Source organism: Micromys minutus (assembly GCF_963924665.1).
Source record: "Micromys minutus genome assembly, chromosome: 5".
NCBI lineage: Eukaryota > Metazoa > Chordata > Mammalia > Rodentia > Muridae > Micromys > Micromys minutus.
Window position 1 is genome coordinate 1,778,006 of NC_137974.1, and position 19,096 is coordinate 1,797,101.

The 19,096-nt window shown below is 42.7% G+C and overlaps 1 pseudogene across 1 annotated transcript; it reads left to right on the plus strand.

Moving 5' to 3' along the window:
- The first annotated feature begins 15,608 nt into the window (after nt 1-15,608).
- On the plus strand, nt 15,609-17,805 carry LOC308420869 (polycomb group RING finger protein 6-like; annotated as a pseudogene). Its single transcript has 2 exons — nt 15,609-15,686; nt 16,931-17,805. The product of its transcript is annotated as a polycomb group RING finger protein 6-like (transcript).
- Nucleotides 17,806-19,096: the final 1,291 nt, after the last annotated feature.

The window sequence follows — 19,096 nt, forward strand, 5'->3', positions numbered from 1 at the left end:
TTTTAAGGTTTATTCTGATAAATGGTTGCAGAGCTCAGCCCTAAATGAAACATTTATCTCCCTCCCTCCAAAGCCCAAGAATCATCAAGGAGGAGAGGGGGAAGAATGTAAGAGCCAGAGACCGGGAGACGTGCTGCCGAACAGTGTCACGGCCATTTTATCCAGACCCACTACTTACACAATTGAACCATCATCGTTTTATTGTGCGTGGGGGAGGGGTATCCCTCTGATCGCCTATGATCCGTTACTGAGCTCTGGGAAAGAGGTGTCATTTTGTCTAGCGACATGGCGAATGATAAGTTGCCCACATGACAGTAAATTGCCCCCATTCATGCTGATGCAAGCAATCACAACGTAGTAGGTCCCAAACTATTCAGAGTAGCTGGATTTTTGGCTACTTTGTGGGGTCTTTTTTTCCTTCCATCCTTCTGTACACCTTTCTGCCCTGTCAACTCCCTACCACTAGATAGGAGAGAAAAGAAGGATGGAGGGGAAAGGGGAAGTGTTTCCATCAGACTACTTCCTGATGGTTAGGGGTGCCAGGGTCCTTGGGGCAAGTCTCACTTTGTTCTTTCTTCTTTGTGCACGACTACTACTTAACAGACCATAACCAACAACATCCTGCAGTGCCTCTTGGGGCCCTAGCACTTATATACCCTCTGAAGAGTCCCCAGAACTCCAAAGTCACACACAGAAACTATCTGCAGCTGACAAAATCACACCCCGGCCAGAGCACGAGGCAAATCATAGTTGCTGTGGACAATCTGAAGAAACCCCATATCCCATACCTGGGATTAAACAAACATACATTCTCATAACATTTCTGTGTTTTTTTTTATCTTACTACAATCTATACATTAGAATAATAGGGAACTAACTAGATAAAAAACGGAGGTTAAGAGAGGTTAGGGGGAAGTGAGATGGGAGTTCATTATATGCAAATTTATCATGAACTATGTATGACCTTTGTCAAAGGACTTTTTAAGTTACAGGATTCCACGCACCCTCGCACATTCTCACTCTTGCAGACGGCTGACCATTGCTTCTGGACACACGCATGCACAAGGAAGTTCTTGTTCTGATCCACACTCACTCACCCCAGTCATTCCCACTGAGCTCTGTATCTCTGACTCAGACTTTCTCATCTCAGTCCATTCTCCCAGGAGAAAGCATTTTTCTGTTTTATAAGCATGAACTCAACAATTCACAGGGATCCTTTTCATATAAGGGGCACATAGCATGATGTGCCTTCCTGAAAATATGTGCAAAGTATACAAAATATCAATGTTTTTCAGATGTTCAATTTTAACATTTAGAAACAAGTCAAGGAAAACATTAAGAATACTTTCCTTCCTCCTCCCCTAATTCTTTTTTTTTTTTTTAAGATTTATTTATTTTATGTACGAGTACACTGTAGCTGTCTTCAGACACACCAGAAGAGGGCATCAGATCCCATCACAGATGGTTGTGAGCCACCATGTGGCTGCTGGGACTTGAACTCAGGACCTCTGGAAGAGCAGCCAGTGCTCTAACCACTGGGCAATCTCTCCAGTCCCTCTTTCTTTTTCTTTTTTTGCTTCTTTGCTTCTTTGTCTCTTTGTTTCTTCCTTCCTTCCTTCCTTCCTTCCTTCCTTCCTTCCTTCCTTCTTTCCTTCCTTCCTTCCTTTCTTTTCTTTCTGATTTTATTGGATATATTTTTTTACATTTGAAATGTTATACCCTTTCCTGGATTCCCCTCCATATTCCCATCACCACTCCCTCTGCTTCTATGAGGGTGCTCTCCTATCCACCCACCCCCTCAAATCTCCCCACCCTGACACTCCCTTACACTGGGACATCGAGCCTTGGCAGGACCAAGGGCTTCGCCTCCCATTGATGCTCAACAAGGCCATCCTCTGCTACACGTGCAGCTGGAGCCATGGGTCCGTCCATGTGTACTCTTTGGATAGTGGCTTAGTCCCTGGGAGATCTGGTTGGTTGGTATTGTTGTTCTCATGAGGTAGCAAACCCCTTCAACTTCTTCGATTTTTCCTCTAACTCCTCCATTAAGGATCTCGTTCTCAATTCTATGGTTGGCTGCAAGCATCTACCTCTGTATGTGTCATGCTCTGGCAGAGCCTCTCAGGAGATAGTCATATCAGGCTCCTGTCAGCATGCACTTCTGGGTATCAGCAGTAGTGTTTGGGTTTGGTGGCTGTATATGGGCTGGATCCCCGGGTGAGGCAGTCTCTGGATGGCCTTTCTTTTAGTTTCTTGTTCAAGCTTTGTCTCCGTATTTTCTCCTGAGAATATTTTTGCTCCTCCTTGTAAGAAGAACTGCAGCATCCACACTTTGGTCATCTTTCTTCTTGAACTTCATGTGGTCTGTGAAATATATCTTGGGTATTCAGAGGTTCTGGGCTGATATCTATTTATCAGTGACTGCATACCATAGGTATATTTTTGTGATTAGGTTACCTCATTCAGGATGATATTTTCTAGTTCCATTCATGTGCCTAAGAATTTCATGAACTTATTATTTTTATAGCTGAGTAGTACTACATTGTGTAAATGTACCACAATTTCTGTATCCATTCCTTTGTTGAAGGACATCTGGGTTCTTTCCAGCTTCTGGCTATTATAAATAAGGCTGCTATAAACATAGTAGAACATGCATCTTTGTTATACGTTGGAGCATCTTTTGAGTATATGACCCCGGGTGGTATATCTGGGTCTTCAGGTAGTACTATGTCCAATTTTCTGAGGAACCACAAGACTGATATCCAGAGTGGTGGTATTAGCTTACAACCCCACCAAAAGTGAAGGAATGTTCCTCTTTCTCCACATCCTCTTCAGCATCTGCTGTCACCTGAGCTTCTTTTTTTTATTAGATACTCTGTATTTACATTTGAGATGTTATCCCTTTCCTCTGCCCGCTCCCATCCTCCTCTCCCTCCAGCTGCCTTCACAAAGCTGCACTCCCTCCTGATCACCCTCTCCACCCCACTGCCTTGGCAATTCCCCTACATTGGGAAAAAAATGCCCTTTCTGGACCAAAAGCCTCTTCTCACATTGATGCCAGACACTGCTATCTTCAGCTACATATGCAACTGGATCAATAGGTCTCTCAAAGGGCGCACAAAGGTTGGTGTTTTACTCCATGGGAGTTTTGGAGGGTTTGGTTGGTTGATAATGTTGTTCTTCCCATGAGGTTGCAACCCCTTTCAGCACCTTAGGTTTTCTTTATCACCCTCATTGGAGTCCCCGAGTTCAGACCAATTGTTAGCTGCAAGCATGCTCAGCTCTATCTGTATGACTCTAACATAGTCCCTGAGGGGGCATCTCTGTCAGGTTCCTGCCAGTAAGTACTTCTTGGGATCAGCTATAGTGCTTGAATTTGGTGACTGCATATGTGGTGGATCCCAATGTGAGTCAGCTTCTGAGTGATCTTTTCTTCAATCCCTGTTCCTCTGTTTGACCTTGCATTTCTTCCCATGAGAGTTTTGTTCTCTTTTCTAAGAAGGACTGAGGCATCCCCATTTTGGCCTTCCTTCTTTTCAGCTTCATAATGTCTATGAATTGTTTCTTGGGTATTCAGAGCGTTCTGGGGTTAGTATCCACTTATCAGTGAGTGCATACCATGTGTGTTCTTTTGTGACTGGGTTACCTCACTCAGGATGATATTCTCTAGTTCTATCCATTTGCCTACAAATTTCATGAACTCATTATTTTTATAGCTGAGTAGTACTCCATTGTGTAAATGTACCACACTTTCTGTATTCATTCTTCTGTTGAAGGACATCTGGGTTCTTTCCAGCTTCTGGCTATTATAAATAAGGCTGCTATAAACATGGTGGAGCACGTGTCCTTGTTATGTGTTGGAGCATCTTTGAGGTATATACCCAGGAGTGGAATAGCTGGGTTTTCAGGTAGTACTATGTTTAATTTTCTGAGGAACTGCCAAATTGATTTCCAGAGTGGTTGTATCAGATTATATTCCCACCAACAGTGGAGGAGTGTTCCTCTTTCTCCACATCCTCTCCAACATCTGTTGTCACCTGAGATTTTTATCTTAGCCATTCTGACTGATGTGAGGTAAAACTCTCAGGGTTGTTTTGATTTGTATTTTTATGATGACTAGGGATGTTGAGCATTTCTTTAGGTGCTTCACGGCCATTTGATATTTCTCAGAATGAGATTCTTTGTTTAGATCTATACCCCATTTTTTAATAGGATTATTTAATTCTCTATATTCTAGCTTCCTGAGTTCTTTATATATATTGGATACTAGCCCTCTATCAGATGTAGAATTGGTAAAGATACTTTCCCAATCTGTTGGCTGCCGTTTTGTTTTCTTAACAGTATCTTTAGCCTTACAGAAGCTTTGCAATTTCATGAGGTCCCATTTGTCAATTCTTGATCTTAGAGCATAAGCCATTGGTGTTCTGTTCAGGAAATTTTCCTGAGTGCCCGTGTGTTCAAGGCTCTTCTCATCTTTGTCTTCTATTAGTTTCAGTGTACCTGGGTTTGTGTGAAGGTCTTTGATCCACCTGGACCTTAGCTTTAGCTTTGTGATAAAAATAGATTGAGTTGCATTCTTCTACATGCTGAATGCAAGTTGAACCAGCACCATTAGTTAAAAATGCTATCTTTTAGCCAATGAATGGTTTTAACTTCTTTGTCAAAGATCAAGTGACCATTGGTGTGCGAGTTCATTTCTGGGTCTTCAATTCTATTCCACTGATCTACATTCCTGTCTCTGTTCCAATCCCATGCAGTTCTTATTACTGTTGCTCTCTAATACCTCTTGAGGTAAGGGATTGTGATTCCCCCCAGAAATTCTTTTGTTGTTGAGAATAGTTTCTGCTATCATGGTTTTTTTGTTTGTTATTCCAGATGAATTTTCAAATTGCTTTTTCTAACTTTAGGAAAAATTGAGTTGGAATTTTGTTGGAGATTGCATTGAATCTGTAGATTGCTTTTGGCAAGATGGCCATTTTTACTACATTATTCCTGCCAATCCATGAGCTGGGAGATCTTTCCATGTTCTGAGATCTTCAGTTTTCTTCTTCAGAGACTTGAAGTTCTTGTCATACAGATCTTTCACTTGCTTAATTAGGGTCACCCCAAAGGATTTTATATTATTTGGGACTATTGTGAAGGGTGTCATTTTCCTAATTTCATTCTCGGCCTGTTTATCCTTTGAGTAGAGGAAGGCTACTGATTTGTTTGAGTTAATGTTATATCCAGCCTCTTTGCTGAAGTTGTTTATCAGCTGTAAAAGTTCTCTGGTGAAATTTTTGGGGTAACTTAAGTATACTATCATATCATCTGCAAATAGTTTTATTTTGACTTCTTCCTTCCTAACTCGTATCCCTTTGATTTCTTTTTGTTATCTAATTGCTGTCGCTCGGACTTCAATTACTATATTGAATAGGCAGGGAGAGAGTGGGCAGCCTTATCTAGTCCATGATTTTAATGGGATTGCTTCAAGTTTCTCCCTATTTAGTTAAATGTTGGCTACTAGTTTGCTGTATATTGCTTTTACTATGTTTAGGTATGGGCCTTGAATTGCTTATCTTTCCAAGACTTCTAAAATGGAGGGGTGTCAAATTTTGTCAAATGCTTTCTCAGCATCTAATGAGATGATCATATGGTTTTTTTCCCCCTTTGAGTTGGTTTATATAATGAATTATGCTGATTGATTTCCATATATTGAACCTTCTCTGCATCCCTGGAATGAAGCCTACTTGAACGTGAAGAATGATCGTTTTAATGTGTTCTTGAATTTGGTTTGTGAGAATTTTGTTAAGCATTTTTATATCAATTTTCATAAGGAAATTTGGACTGAAGTTTTCTTTTGTTGGGTCTTTGTATGGTTTAGGTATAAGAAAAATTGTGGCTTCTTAAAAGGAATTAGGTAGTGTTTTCTTCTGTTTCCATTTTGTGGAATAGTTTGGAGAGTAATGGTATTATGTCTTCTATGAAGGTCTGACAGAATTCTGCACTAAACCCATCTGGTCCTGAGCTTTTTTTTGTTGGGATACTTTTGATGACTACCTCTATTTCTTTAGGGGTTATGGGACTGTTTAGATGGTTTATCTGATTCTGATTTAACTTTGGTACTTAATATCTGTCTAGAAAAGTGTCCATTTTATCCAGATTTTCCAGAGTTGTTTTGTAGTAGGATCTGATGATTTCTTGAATCTGCTCAGTTTCTGTTGTAATGTCTCCCCTTTCATTTCTGATTTTTGTTAATTTGAATACTATCTCTGTGCCCTCTGGTTAGTCTTGCTAAGGGTTTATCAATCTTGTTGATTTTCTCAAAGAACCAACTCCAGGTTTTGTTGATTCTTTGAATGGTTCTTTTTGTCTCTATTTGGTTAATTTCAGATCTGAGTTTGATTATTTCCCGCTGTCTCCTTCTCCTGGATGTATCTGCTTCTTTTTGTTTTAGAGCTTTCAAGTGTGCTCTCAAATTGTTAGTGTGTGATCTCTCCAGTTTCTATTTGGAGGCATTCAGAGCTATGAGTTTACCTCTTAGCACTTCTTTAATTGATTCCCATAAGTTTGCGTGTGTTGTGCCTTCATTTTCATTAAATTTTAAAAAGTTTTTTAATTTTCTTTTTTATTTCTTCCTTGACCATGTTATTCCTGAGTAGAGCATTGTTCAGCTTCCATGTGTATGTGGGACTTTTGTTGTTTTTGTTATTGGAGACCAGCCTTATTCCATGGTGATCTGATAGGATGCATGGGATTATTTCAATCTTTTTGTATCTGTTGAGGCTTGTTTTGCAACCAATTATATGGTCTATTTTGGAGAAGGTAGCATGAAGTGCTGAGAAGAAGGTATATTCTATTGTTTTGGGATGTAATGTTCTATAGATATCTGTTAAATCGTTTTACCATGTCCCTGTTCAGTTTCTGTTTCCATGATCTGTCTATTGATAAGATTGGGGTGCTGAAGTCTCCCACTATTATTGTTTGGCATGCAATAATCTATGCTTTGAGCTTTTGTAAGGTTTCTTTTATGAATGCCCTTGCATTTGGAGCATAGATATTCAAAATTAAGATTTTGTCTTGGTGGATTTTTTCCATGAGGTATATGAAGTTTCCTGACTTATGGTTTTTGATAACTTTTGGTTGAAAGTTGACTTTATTTGATATTATAATGGCTACTCCAGCTTGCTTCTTGGTACCATTTGCTTGGTAAAGTGTTTTCTATGCTTTTACTCTGAGGTGTGTTTTCTCTATGCAGAAGTATGTTGGGTCCTCCTTACACACCCAGTCTGTTAGTCTGTGTCTTTTTATTGGGGATTTGAGTCTATTCATGTTGAGAGATATTAGGTTCCAGTGATTGTTGTTTCTTGACATTTTTGTTGTTAGAGGTGAAATTATGTTTGTGTGGCTGTCTTCTTTTGGGTTAGTTGAAAGATTACTTTCTTGCTTTTTTGAAGTTTCCATGTATTGTCCTTTGTAGGGCTAGATTTGTGGAGATATATTGTGTAAATTTGGTTTTGTCATTCTCCATTAATGTTAATTGAAAGTTTTGCTGGATATAGTAGCCTGTGCTGGCATTTTTGGTCTCTTAGGATCTCTATGACATCTGCCCAGGATCTTCTAGCTTTCCTAGTCTCTTTTGAGAAATCTGGTGTGATTCTTATAGGTCTGCCTTTCTATGTTATTTTACCTTTTCCACTTACTGCTCTTAATATTCTTTTTTAGTTTTGTGCATTTGGTGTTTTGATTATTATGTGACAGGAGGAAGTATTTTTAGGTCCAATTTGTTTGGAGTTCTTAGGCTTCTTGTATGTTCATGGTCATCTCTTTCTTTAGGTTAGGAAAGTTTTCTTCTATAATTTTATTGAGGATATTTACTGCCCCTTTAAGTTGGAAATCTTCACTCTTTTCTTTACCTATTATCCTCAGGTTTGATCTTCTCATTGTGTCCTGGATTTCCTGGATGTTTTGGGTTAGAAGATTTTTCCATTTTTCATTTTCTTTGATTGTTGTGTCAATGTTTTCTATGGTATCTTCTGCCCCTGAGATTCTCTCTTCCATCTCTGGTGGTGGTACTTGCATCTATGACTCCTAATCTCTTTCTGGGCTATATCTCCAGCCAGAGAACAGGTGTTTAAATATATATATTTCAGTGTGACCAGCTGCTGTTACAAGTTCCCATGAATGACTTCCCCATGATGAGAGACTGTACTAAGCCAAAACAAACTCTTCTTTCATAAAAACCTTACATATACATGCGTTCCCACATATGCGTGTTCATGCATGCTTGCAGAAAAACCATAGACACTCCATGCATGTGCACATGCACACGTGTGCATGCATGAGTGCGCGTGCACACGCACATACACACACTTTATGCACTCAAACTATCATTGGTCTTGATGTAGCTTGGGTGACTTTGACCTTGACCTTTGAGCCTCCTTTCTCTACCCCTCAAGTTCCAGGGTGAAAGGCATGAACCCCCATGCTTAGTTTGTAGGGCCTGGAGATCTAACTTAAGGCTTTGACTATACTTGGTAAGCATTTTTTCTAACAGTCCTCTGCCTACAGCACAAACTTCACAGCAGAACTAATGCTCAAGAACAGTAATGTTTTTGCTTCCTCTTTCTTCTCAGACAGACTTACTAACAAATATGGATTGTCAAAAGGAGTTAAGTTCAGTATTGGTGGGAAAGAATTTTAGAGTTATTTCTAGCAATTCCCTCGCTCCCTTAATGGACAAGCATGAGATTTTTTTTAAATATGTGTAACAGATTTTATTTTGTTAACACTTGCTCTAATCCTAACTTTGTAAGATAGAAGCTTCCTATCCCCACTGGTAATATAGGACACCCCAGAGGTCAGACTCCCTTCACTGCCAATGATCTGTCTTCCCACGAATGGTTTACAAGTTTTTTTCAAGTACAGAAAATGATTTGCATGTTCCATATGTGTGTGCATGCATGCATGAGTGTGTGCGTGTGTGTGTGTGTGTGTGTGTGTATGTGTATGCATGCATGAGTGTGTACATGTGTGCATGTGTGTGTGTGTGCATGCATGCATGAGTGTGTGCGTGCGTGTGTGTGTGTGTGTGTGTGTCTGTATGTGGGTGTGTATGCATTTGTGTGTGTGTGAGTGTATGTGTATGTTCATGTATGTATATGCATGTGTGTGCATGCTTGCATGTGCGCACCCGTGTGTGTGAATGCTGTAGATTGAACCCTGAGTATTGTACGTGTTATTCCTCTACTACTAATTTATACTTACAGCTTCCAAAAGTATTTAAATTTTTTAAAACCTGTTTTGTTTTGAATGTATGGATGGCTGTTTTGCCCTCATGTCTGTTTACCACATGCACGCAGTACCTGTAGAGGCCAGAAGAGGGCGGTGGACCTCAAGTTTAACGATTTGTTTAGACTCAGGCCAGCAAGCTCCAGGTACCTTCTACTAGGATTATGGACATCTCCCGCCACACCCAGTCTGTTATGTATTTGCTTGGAATCTGAATTCAGGCCCTCATTTTGTATGGTATTTAATTCTCCTAAGTAAGTTATCTCCCCAAACCAGAAATTAGAAATTCTTTTTAATTATTAAGATGTCCAATTTTTAAAAAATTGAAAACAATTTTCTTCATTCAATATAGTCTGATTAGGTTTTCTCCCTCTTCTCATCCCAGATCCCCCCTATCTCCCCACACAGTCAGCTCTGCACTTGCCTTTTCTCTCTTTAGAAAAACAACAACAGGTTAAAAAGAAAAGAAAAAGTCCAAGAAACACACACAGACACACACACACACACACACACACACACACTCAGAGAGAGAGAGAGAGAGAGAGAGAGAGAGAGAGAGAGAGAGAGAGAGAGAGCACATACACACCATAAAAACACAATGTCTGAAATCATAAAATAAAAGAAAAGCCAGTAAGGTTTAAAAGAAAAACGCCCAAACAAAGCAATACGAGACTATATACCTCAAAACAAAACAACCCACTGAGTTAACTTGTGTTAGCCTTCTACTGCTGGGCATGGGCCTGCCCTCAAGAGTGGATTGGATCCCCGGTGAGATTCTTTTGGAGACTAAACCCTTTGCAAACGGTTGTCAGTTGGAGATGGCTTCTGGGTGAGAGATGGGAGCTTGGGTCAACTTCCACCTCTCAGCACTGACCCCACCTGACTGGACCTGTGCAGGCTGCGCGTTGACATGACCATCGGTCCTGCTGGATGCCGAGGACTTCGTTCCTCTGGCACCATCCGTCCCCTTCTTCCTTCTCTTCTGAGAAGCTCCCTGAGCTCTGAGGGAGGAGATTTGATGGTGATATCACGTTCACGACAGAGTGTTTGCCTGTCTCCTGGTCCTTGCACGTTGTCCAAATGCGCTGTTTGTTCCCATTGCTGCAGGAGGAAGCTTCTCTGAGGACGGCTGAACATTCACACACAGTTCCCAAATGACTGTCCGCCGGTTTAGATGCCACCGCCAGCGCTAGTTCACAGTAACACGTGTTCTCTCCTTTGTTCTGTAGCTGCTCACCTTGTGCTCTTCTGTGCCTTGTCAGTGGAACATAGAGATTCAATTAAACAAACTATGAGTTAAGAGTTTTTGAAAGTTTATAGACCTGCTTGTGATTCCTCTGTCTGTCTCTGTGTGTCTCTGTCAATCTCCCCCCCCCAACCCCCGTGCATGGTGCACGCACACATAGTGCAATTAATCTTCATCTTTGAATCCGTCTTCTGTGGAAAACTTCCGTTCACATTTAATGACGCTGTGAGGTTCAGCATGGTGATATTCATTTTAGTTTTGACTCATGGTTTCCAGTCCCTAACTGAAAGGGAAGAGAGAATAGACCTGTCACCTGTCAAAATGCATGTATTAAAACCTCACAGGAGTTATGATATTGATGTTGTGGTCTGTGCTGCTACCAGAGACCTCGTGTTGAGATCCGTGTGTGGAAGTCCGTGATCCTTGCTGCCACCGGCTGCTATGGGCAAGGAAGCTTCTTTTGTAGTGGTATTGATGGCTGCAGACTCATAATTGAGAATGAGAGACATTGAAGGCTTATGTGACAACCTCCCCCTTCCATCATCAAAAGAAACAACCCGTACAGAAAACTATTGAAGAGTTGTTAAAAATTGTGATAAAGATGCTGACGTACAGCTCTGCACAGTTGATGAGTTCTGGCGGGGCTGGGGGAGGACTCAGCTCTCTCTAAGGGGTTGGGGGAGGACTCAGCTCTCTCTAAGGGGCTGGGGGAGGACCCAGCTCTCTCTAAGGGGCTGGGGGAGGACTCAGCTCTCTCTAAGGGGCTGGGGGAGGACCCAGCTCTCTCTAAGGGGCTGGGGGAGGACCCAGCTCTCTCTAAGGGGCTGGGGGAGGACTCAGCTCTCTCTAAGGGGCTGGGGGAGGACTCAGCTCTCTCTAAGGGGCTGGGGGAGGACCCAGCTCTCTCTAAGGGGCTGGGGGAGGACTCAGCTCTCTCTAAGGGGCTGGGGGAGGACCCAGCTCTCTCTAAGGGGCTGGGGGAGGACCCAGCTCTCTCTAAGGGGCTGGGGGAGGACTCAGCTCTCTCTAAGGGGCTGGGGGAGGACCCAGCTCTCTCTAAGGGGCTGGGGGAGGACTCAGCTCTCTCTAAGGGGCTGGGGGAGGACCCAGCTCTCTCTAAGGGGCTGGGGGAGGACTCAGCTCTCTCTAAGGGGCTGGGGGAGGACCCAGCTCTCTCTAAGGGGCTGGCCACTGGGAATTTGACCATGCTCCAGAGAACAAACCGGCAACACAAATCGGACTTGGTGGGTTTTTCTCTCTTATTTATGGGGAGGGTGCAAGAACAGGAAGGTGGCCCTGGGAGGAATGGAAAGTGAGTGTGCTTTGGATTCATTGTATGAAAATCCTCAAATAATTACTAGAAATATTATTTGGGAAAAATAATTAGAAACAGGACTTCTATTTATCTGTCTGTTTAATTTTTTTGCATTTGAAATATTTGAAAGTTAAAAAAATGTTGTGATTTTTTTTTCTAAACCAAACTTTGCCTTTTAGGCTGTTTTGGTTTTGTCCCGTCATAAAGCCTGGTAGTATAATAAGTAACGTGTTAAGGTTTTAGATCTCAGGCAACACCGAGTCTCTTGATCATCTCAGCTAACGTGTGACCACAGACACACTTGAGAAACGTGAGGCGTTTGGGTCTTGTTAGGATACACTAGGAACAGCACCGGAAGTCGAGGAAAGACAGGCGGAGTTGCATGCCCGGGAATCCTAGTGCGATTTACCAACCGTATTCCTGGAGATTCTAGCAGAGGAGAGCCGTGCCAACAACTGTCTGCCTCACCGCCTGTGGCAGAGCTCTGCTTGTCTTCTTCCGCTGTAGTCGTGGTCCCCGGAAACCTCCGTCAGCAACAGTAAGAATGTCTGTTTTCCCGTTGTGACTGGTGAACCATGAACCTTACTTCTATAATATTCACCACACAGAGTTACAGCTTTATTTTTTGTGAGCTATTTTTTGCTAGATGGTAAAGTCACATTCTGTGTCTTGGTCATCTCGGAACTTGAACATTCTGAATCTTGGTCCTGAGTTCAAGTGTATGTTTGGGCTTGCATGTGCGTGTGTCTATAGTTTGCATCCTACTAGCTCTTTAACTTCATTTTTAAAAATAAGTATTTTTGAACTGAATATGGGAAAACAATCTTTTAATCCTAGCACATGGGCACCAGAGAGAGAGATCGATGTCTATGAATTCAAGGCCAGCCTGGTCTACATAGTGAACTCCGTACAAGCCAGGGCTACAGAATAAGAGTTTGTCTCATCCTTTTAAAAACTGATTCATCTTAGCACTCAAATGAAAATTTCCTGGAAGGGACAGAGCTTTCGTGCCAAGATCCTACTCAGTCACTCTTTTCTAAAGAGCCCACAGTCCTCTGAGGGAAGAGGCATGAGGTAGGTGTTGAATAGGCAAACAAAACAAAGCAAAATGAACAACAATGAAAAATAAAATGAAAGTTTAACTCCATGGACACGAAAACTAGTTGGCAGAAACCAGGCCATAGTTCTGTATGAAGATCCACTCTACTGGTTTGCCAGCTTTAAATGATAATATCTGTCTTAGGGTTTTACTGCTGTAAAGAGACACCATGACCAAGGCAACTCTTATAAGGACAGCATTTAATTGTGGCTGGTTTACAGGTTTAGAGATTCAGTTCATTATCATCAAGGTAGGAGTATAGCAGTGCCCAGGCATGGTGCAGGAAGAGCTAAGAGTTCTACATCTTATTCAGAAGAAAAACAGAAGACTGACTCCCATATGGTTAGGAGGAGGGTCTCATTGTCCCATCCCCACAGAGACACACTTCCTCCAACAAGGACACAGCTACTCCAACAAGGCCACACCTCCTATAGTGCCACCCCTGGGCCAAGCGTATTCTAACCACCACAATAATCCTTTAATGAGAAGCTTTTAGCTTGGCAAACTCTGCTTCTGTTCTTTGAATTTGCTTATCTGTTCTGTTTTGTATGAAACAACAGTAATGCTGAACTTACAATCATCCTGTCTTTGATTCATGGGCTTCTGATAATTAACATCTGTTGTGATAAAACAAAAATTCACCAAAATCAGACCTTTACTCTGTTTGGGTCTTGCTTGACTTTCAGTTTAAGGTAATGTTCAGTTAAAATAACATTGTTTGGCTATAATGGCACTTCGGGTGATTGATTTTCTCCTTTAGGGAATCTTTGCTAGCATTGTAGGAGTTATCAAAATCACCACAGCTGTGCCCAGCATGGGTCAGTGTGATTAGGCCATGGCACACTCAAACTCTAGTCCAAATGATGCTGTGTGTATGCTCTAAAGGATGTGATTGACAAGTTAGTCATGTTGTGACAAGCCTGGACTTGGGAGGAGGAGGTTGCAATAGGATTAGAAGTTCAAAATCACCCTCCCCTACATATCAGGTTTGAAGCTAGCCTGTGCTATATGAATCCCTGTCTCCAAAGAAGCACTTTTTTGTGTGTTGGTCTTGGTCATTGTGACTATAATGTTGGGTACATTATAGTGGTAAGATTAAAAGACAGCAGGTGCTGGTGAGGATGCTGGGAAAGGAAAGCACTTACTCATTGCTAGTGCAAACCTGAGTCCAATTTGGAAATCAGTGTGGAGGCTCCTTAAGAAGCTGGGATTATATCTACACCAAGACAGAGCTATACCACTCTTGGGCACATGCTCAACGGACCGTGCATCCGATATCAGAGACAACTGCTCATCCATGCACATCGCTTGTCTATTCATAATGGCTAGAAGCTGGAGACAGCCTGATGTCTATGTGGAAGATGAAGGACTTTCTAAGAGCCAGAAGTAATGGATGCTTTAAGGAAACAGAATCTTCCAGACACAAAGAGGCTGATGAGCTCACCTCACAGAGACTTTTACAGCACGCACAGACCTACAAGAGTCAAGCTAGAGGGGTCCTGAAACTGAGATTATATCAACCACACTTCAGGGATGGCTTCATGTTCTGAAGTAATTGACCAACTCCGTGTTTTCTGTGGGCTTTTTGTTTCATTTTCACGGATTGGTTTCTTGTTTTTATTTTCATTTTAATGTTTATTTTTGCTTTTATTTGTTTGTTGAAAGGGAGGAGAGAGAGAAGAGAGCACAGAGGTGGATGAGATGGGGGAGATCTGGAAGGAGTTAGGAGATGGAAAAACATCATTAAAATATATTGTATGAGTAAAACATTTTAATATAAAAATAACCAACAGCATCTTGGGTTTGACATTTAAATTGGTAAAGATGAATGAAATTAGATTATTCAGCTTAATGAGAAGCAAATTGATCCAAATAAGCAGAATTTTCTCTTGCAATTCTTCAGAGAAAAGATTGGGGACCTGAAGAAGAAGGAGCCCTTCCTCTAGACCACCTTCACACAGAATCCACCTTGGCAGGATTCCTAGCGAATTTAAGAATGCCAGCCTCACAGTCACATGATATATCCATCTTATACACAGAAGCTGATTGTATATGTTTAAATAAGTATAAAGTATTTTAAAGGTGTTATGTATAGAGCTACATTTGTTTATCAGGGAATAAATGTGTACAAACATATACATGTGCACGCTACTGGTTCTGTTCCTCTGAAGATTCTAACATGCAAACACTTCAGCCTTATTCCTGGAATGGCTTGTTCTACCTGGATTGTATATTATACTGACAAATTTCATGTGGGCGGTTAACTGTGGAAGTGGGGTCACTTAAACCCAAGAACATCTCTGTCAAGTGTCCTCCAGGCCTCTTGTCTAGGGGTGGTCTGGACCTCCCAACTCTGTGATACAGAGAGAGGCTAGCAGTTAAAACATTTCCAACAGAAATGGTCCAAACAACAGCTATTGTTGGTTCCACCATATAAAAGAGTCTGCTGTGAGGCACAGGCTGTTAGTTCCAGTTCAGGAAGCTCAGCCGTGGAGAGAGAGCCACGCTAATTGCCTCAGCTTCTCCATTTGGTTTCTGGTTACTGTGAGTGCCCAATCTGTGCCTCTCTGTGTGTATACGTGTGTGTGTTTGTGTGTGTGTGTGTGTGTGTGTGTGTGTGTGTGTGTGTGTGTGTCTGTACAGGAGCATGAATACACGCGTGTGGAAACCAGAGGTCGATGCCATTTGTCTTTGTTAGTACTCCTCATCTATCTCTGACACAGGATCTCTTACTGAACTTGAAGCTCACTAATTTGGTAAGAGTAGCTGCCCAGTGAGCTCCAGGGCCTTCTCTGTCTGCCTGACCCCACCCCAACCTAAGCCAGGATGGCAGATGCTCACTAACCACACCTAGCTTTCTTTTAAATTTTTAACTTATTCACTTTACATCCTGCTCACTGCCCCCTCCCAGTCACCCTCCCCCCCACAATCCTTCCCCCATAATCCCTCTCCTCTGAGCAGGTGCCCCCTGTACCTCCCCCGTCTTGGCACTTTAAGTCTCTATGAGGCTAGCTGCTTCCTCTCCCACTGAGGCCAGACAAGGCAGCTCCGCTAGAAGACCATATGCCATGGACAGGCAGCAGCTTTGGGGACAGCCCCCATTCCAGCTGTTCAGGACCACATGAAGACCAAGCAGAACATCTGGTACATATGTGTGGGGAGGCCTGGGTCCAGCCTGTAATGCTCTTTGGTTGGTGATTCAATCTCTGAGAGCCCCAAGGGTCCACATTAGTTGACTCTGTTGGTCTTCCTGTGGAGTTCCTGTCTCCTTCGGAGCCCTCAATCTTTTCTCCTGTTCTTCCATAGGAGTCCCCAAGCTCTATCCATTGTTTGTCTGTGGGTGTCCACATCTGTCTGAGTCAGCTGCTGGGTGGAGCCTCTCAGAGAGCAAATGCTCCTGTCTGCAAGAGTAACAGAGTATTACTGATAGTATTAGGGACTGATGCTTACCCGTGGATGGGTTTCAAGTTGGGCTGGTTACCGGTTAGCTATTTCCTTTGTCTCTCCTCCACACCCCCCATTCCTGCGTATATTGCTGATAGGATAAATCTTGGGTTGAAAGTTTTGTGGGTGGGTTGTAAAAATCTACATTTTTACAGCAGCAGTTTGCAACTCTTTTGGGGTCAAGCAGGGGTTATATATTAGATATCCTGCATATCAAATATTTATGACTCTAATAGTAGCAAAATTACAGTTATGAAGTAGCAAAGGAAATAATTTTGTGATTGGGGACGTAAGGAACTGCGCTAGCCATCTGACTGGACTCGTTTCACTTTGCCTCGCCCCCAGCTAGCCTGGTTTCTGATCCACACCATGGAGGAAGTCGAGAAGGAAAACAAGCTCACCTCCTAGGCCAAGCGAGCCACAGCCATGCCACCACTGCCTCCGCGGTCCATCTCTCTACCAGCCCTCATCCCGGCAGGCAGGGGAGGAGGCTAGGCGTCCCTGGCCCAGGCAGGCGCTTCCTGCTGCTCTTGCCGGAGGCAGCCTGGGCCACTAGAGAGGCTGCCTCCAGGACTATGATGAGGAGTTGGAAGAGGATTAGAAGATGGAGGAGGGAGAGGAGGAGGAGGAGGAGATGAGCCACTCTTCTCCGTGTCTGGAGTCCGGTCAGCGCCTGGTGAACCTTGTTGAGCTGAGCCGCACGTCCTGAGCTCCATTTGCAAAGGCTACTTGATCAATGCAATCGGCATTATAAAATGTCTGCACACCTGTTGTAAAAGCTGCATTGTGAGACATTATTACCATAGCAACAGATGCCCCAAATGCAACATAGTTGTCCACCAGACTCAGCCTCTTCACAGCATAAAGTTGGACCAGCAGTTACAAGAAATAGTATACAAATTAGTGATCAATCAAGAGGAAAGAGAAAAGAAGCAATCGCACAACTTTATAAAGAAAGCGGTCTAGAAGTCCCTAAGCCTGCTGTCCCACAGCCAGGCCCTTCAAGCAAAGAAGAACCAAGAAAGTCCTAGAGCCAGCGTTTCGTATTCCACCTGAATTTGAGTTCATTGATGCTAATGAAGACACAGGATAATTAAGCCATTGGGAAAGAAGTCTGTGCATGTTTCCGGAGAAGCAGCCGTTGGGCATGTGGAAAAATCTCAGAAGAAAAGGGGGTCCTGATCCAGCTTGTCAGGTAGATTCCTGTGGGGATCACGCCTTGGCACGATACCAAACTACCGGAAACCCACGTGCAAAGGTGATGCAGCCATGTGGGACGGTCTGCTAGTTCTTCATTATGGTGGTTTCTCCTTCGAAAATAACTCGAAGATACAACAGTCTATGAGAAACAGTCAGGCGGCTTCTGCAAGTCTGCACCGCACCAAAGAGTCTCACAGAGCATGTAACCGCCACTTCCTTCTCACCTCTTAGCATCGGAACATTGTGTGCACAACTGAAAGCAATAGAATGTATCTGCTACACTAAAGACTATGTAAAAAAACATTCACAACTCGGGGGGAAACTGAAAAACACTGAATTTTCAAATTCCTTGTGATTCCAAATATGAGGAAGCTGCTGGTTGCTTCCTATCTTTGAGGTAGGTTGGTCCTCTGGGAGCTGGGATGCTGCCCTCCAACTGCGTGGGTTGGGTGAGTGTCCTTCCCCGCAGTTTTGCTTTGAATTTAAACCTCCGGGTGTGCTCAGCACCAAAACTACTGGCCACTTCCATGGTCCTGTCCTACTGTGAATTTTCAAAAGTTCCAGTGGTACTACTGAAGCGCTGTTCCTCAGCTCCGAGACTGTTAGAAACGGCTCTTCATAACACCCCTTAAATACGAGGCGCTTCTTTATGATGGTTTATTTACATTTATGAGTGCCACCGGGAAAGTTGTCACAAAATTTCCTCAGTGTGGCTGCTGATAATGGCACTGCTTCTAACAGTAGCAAAACCAATTCCAGGTGAATCACCAGGAGCTTACAAAATCCTTGTTGTTTCCTTAGTCACTGAGATTATCTGGTTCCGTGTTTAATGTTTCTGTTTTCTCGTCATTTGAATAAGGAATCAGAATCTTTGAGGACTTTGCTTTCACAAAGATTTAAAAGTGTAAATATTATTTTTCATAAAATCAGCATCCTGATGCTTTCTAAAATAAATATTTTAGAGACTTATTTCACAGCAAAATTTTCAAATCTGTACAGAAATTTTAAAAAATTAGACTTACATTGGCGATTATTTTTGTAAAGAATTTATAAATTGTACATAAATCTCTTCTGAAGTTTAGAATTGACATTTTACAAGGTGCTGGGGACCAAGTCCTCATGCCTGCACTGATTGCTGTTAAGCTATGGAGTCATCTCTCCAGCCCCTGCTGGGTCTTTCTTATCTTCCACCAGAGCCCACTGCAATTTCCTGCCAGCCCTATCCTCCGAAGTTTGGCTTGTTTGCTGTAGGGCAGTGTGCAAGAATGGGAAAACCAAGCCTTTCCTCACAAGATGGCACAGCGCCCCTCCCACCTGGACTCACTTCTTCCAGGATGTGGTCCTGCTCTCCTAGCGTCCTCTCCGGCACGGAATGCTCTACAGGATCCTCTCACAGCTCAGTCTGGAGCTGCGATGCCTCTGCCCTACATCTGCCCTATTGAATGTAAGGACGCCTAATGTGTCCCCAAAGCAACCACACCTTTCTTACAACTCATTTTGTACTACAATCAAGTGCACACCC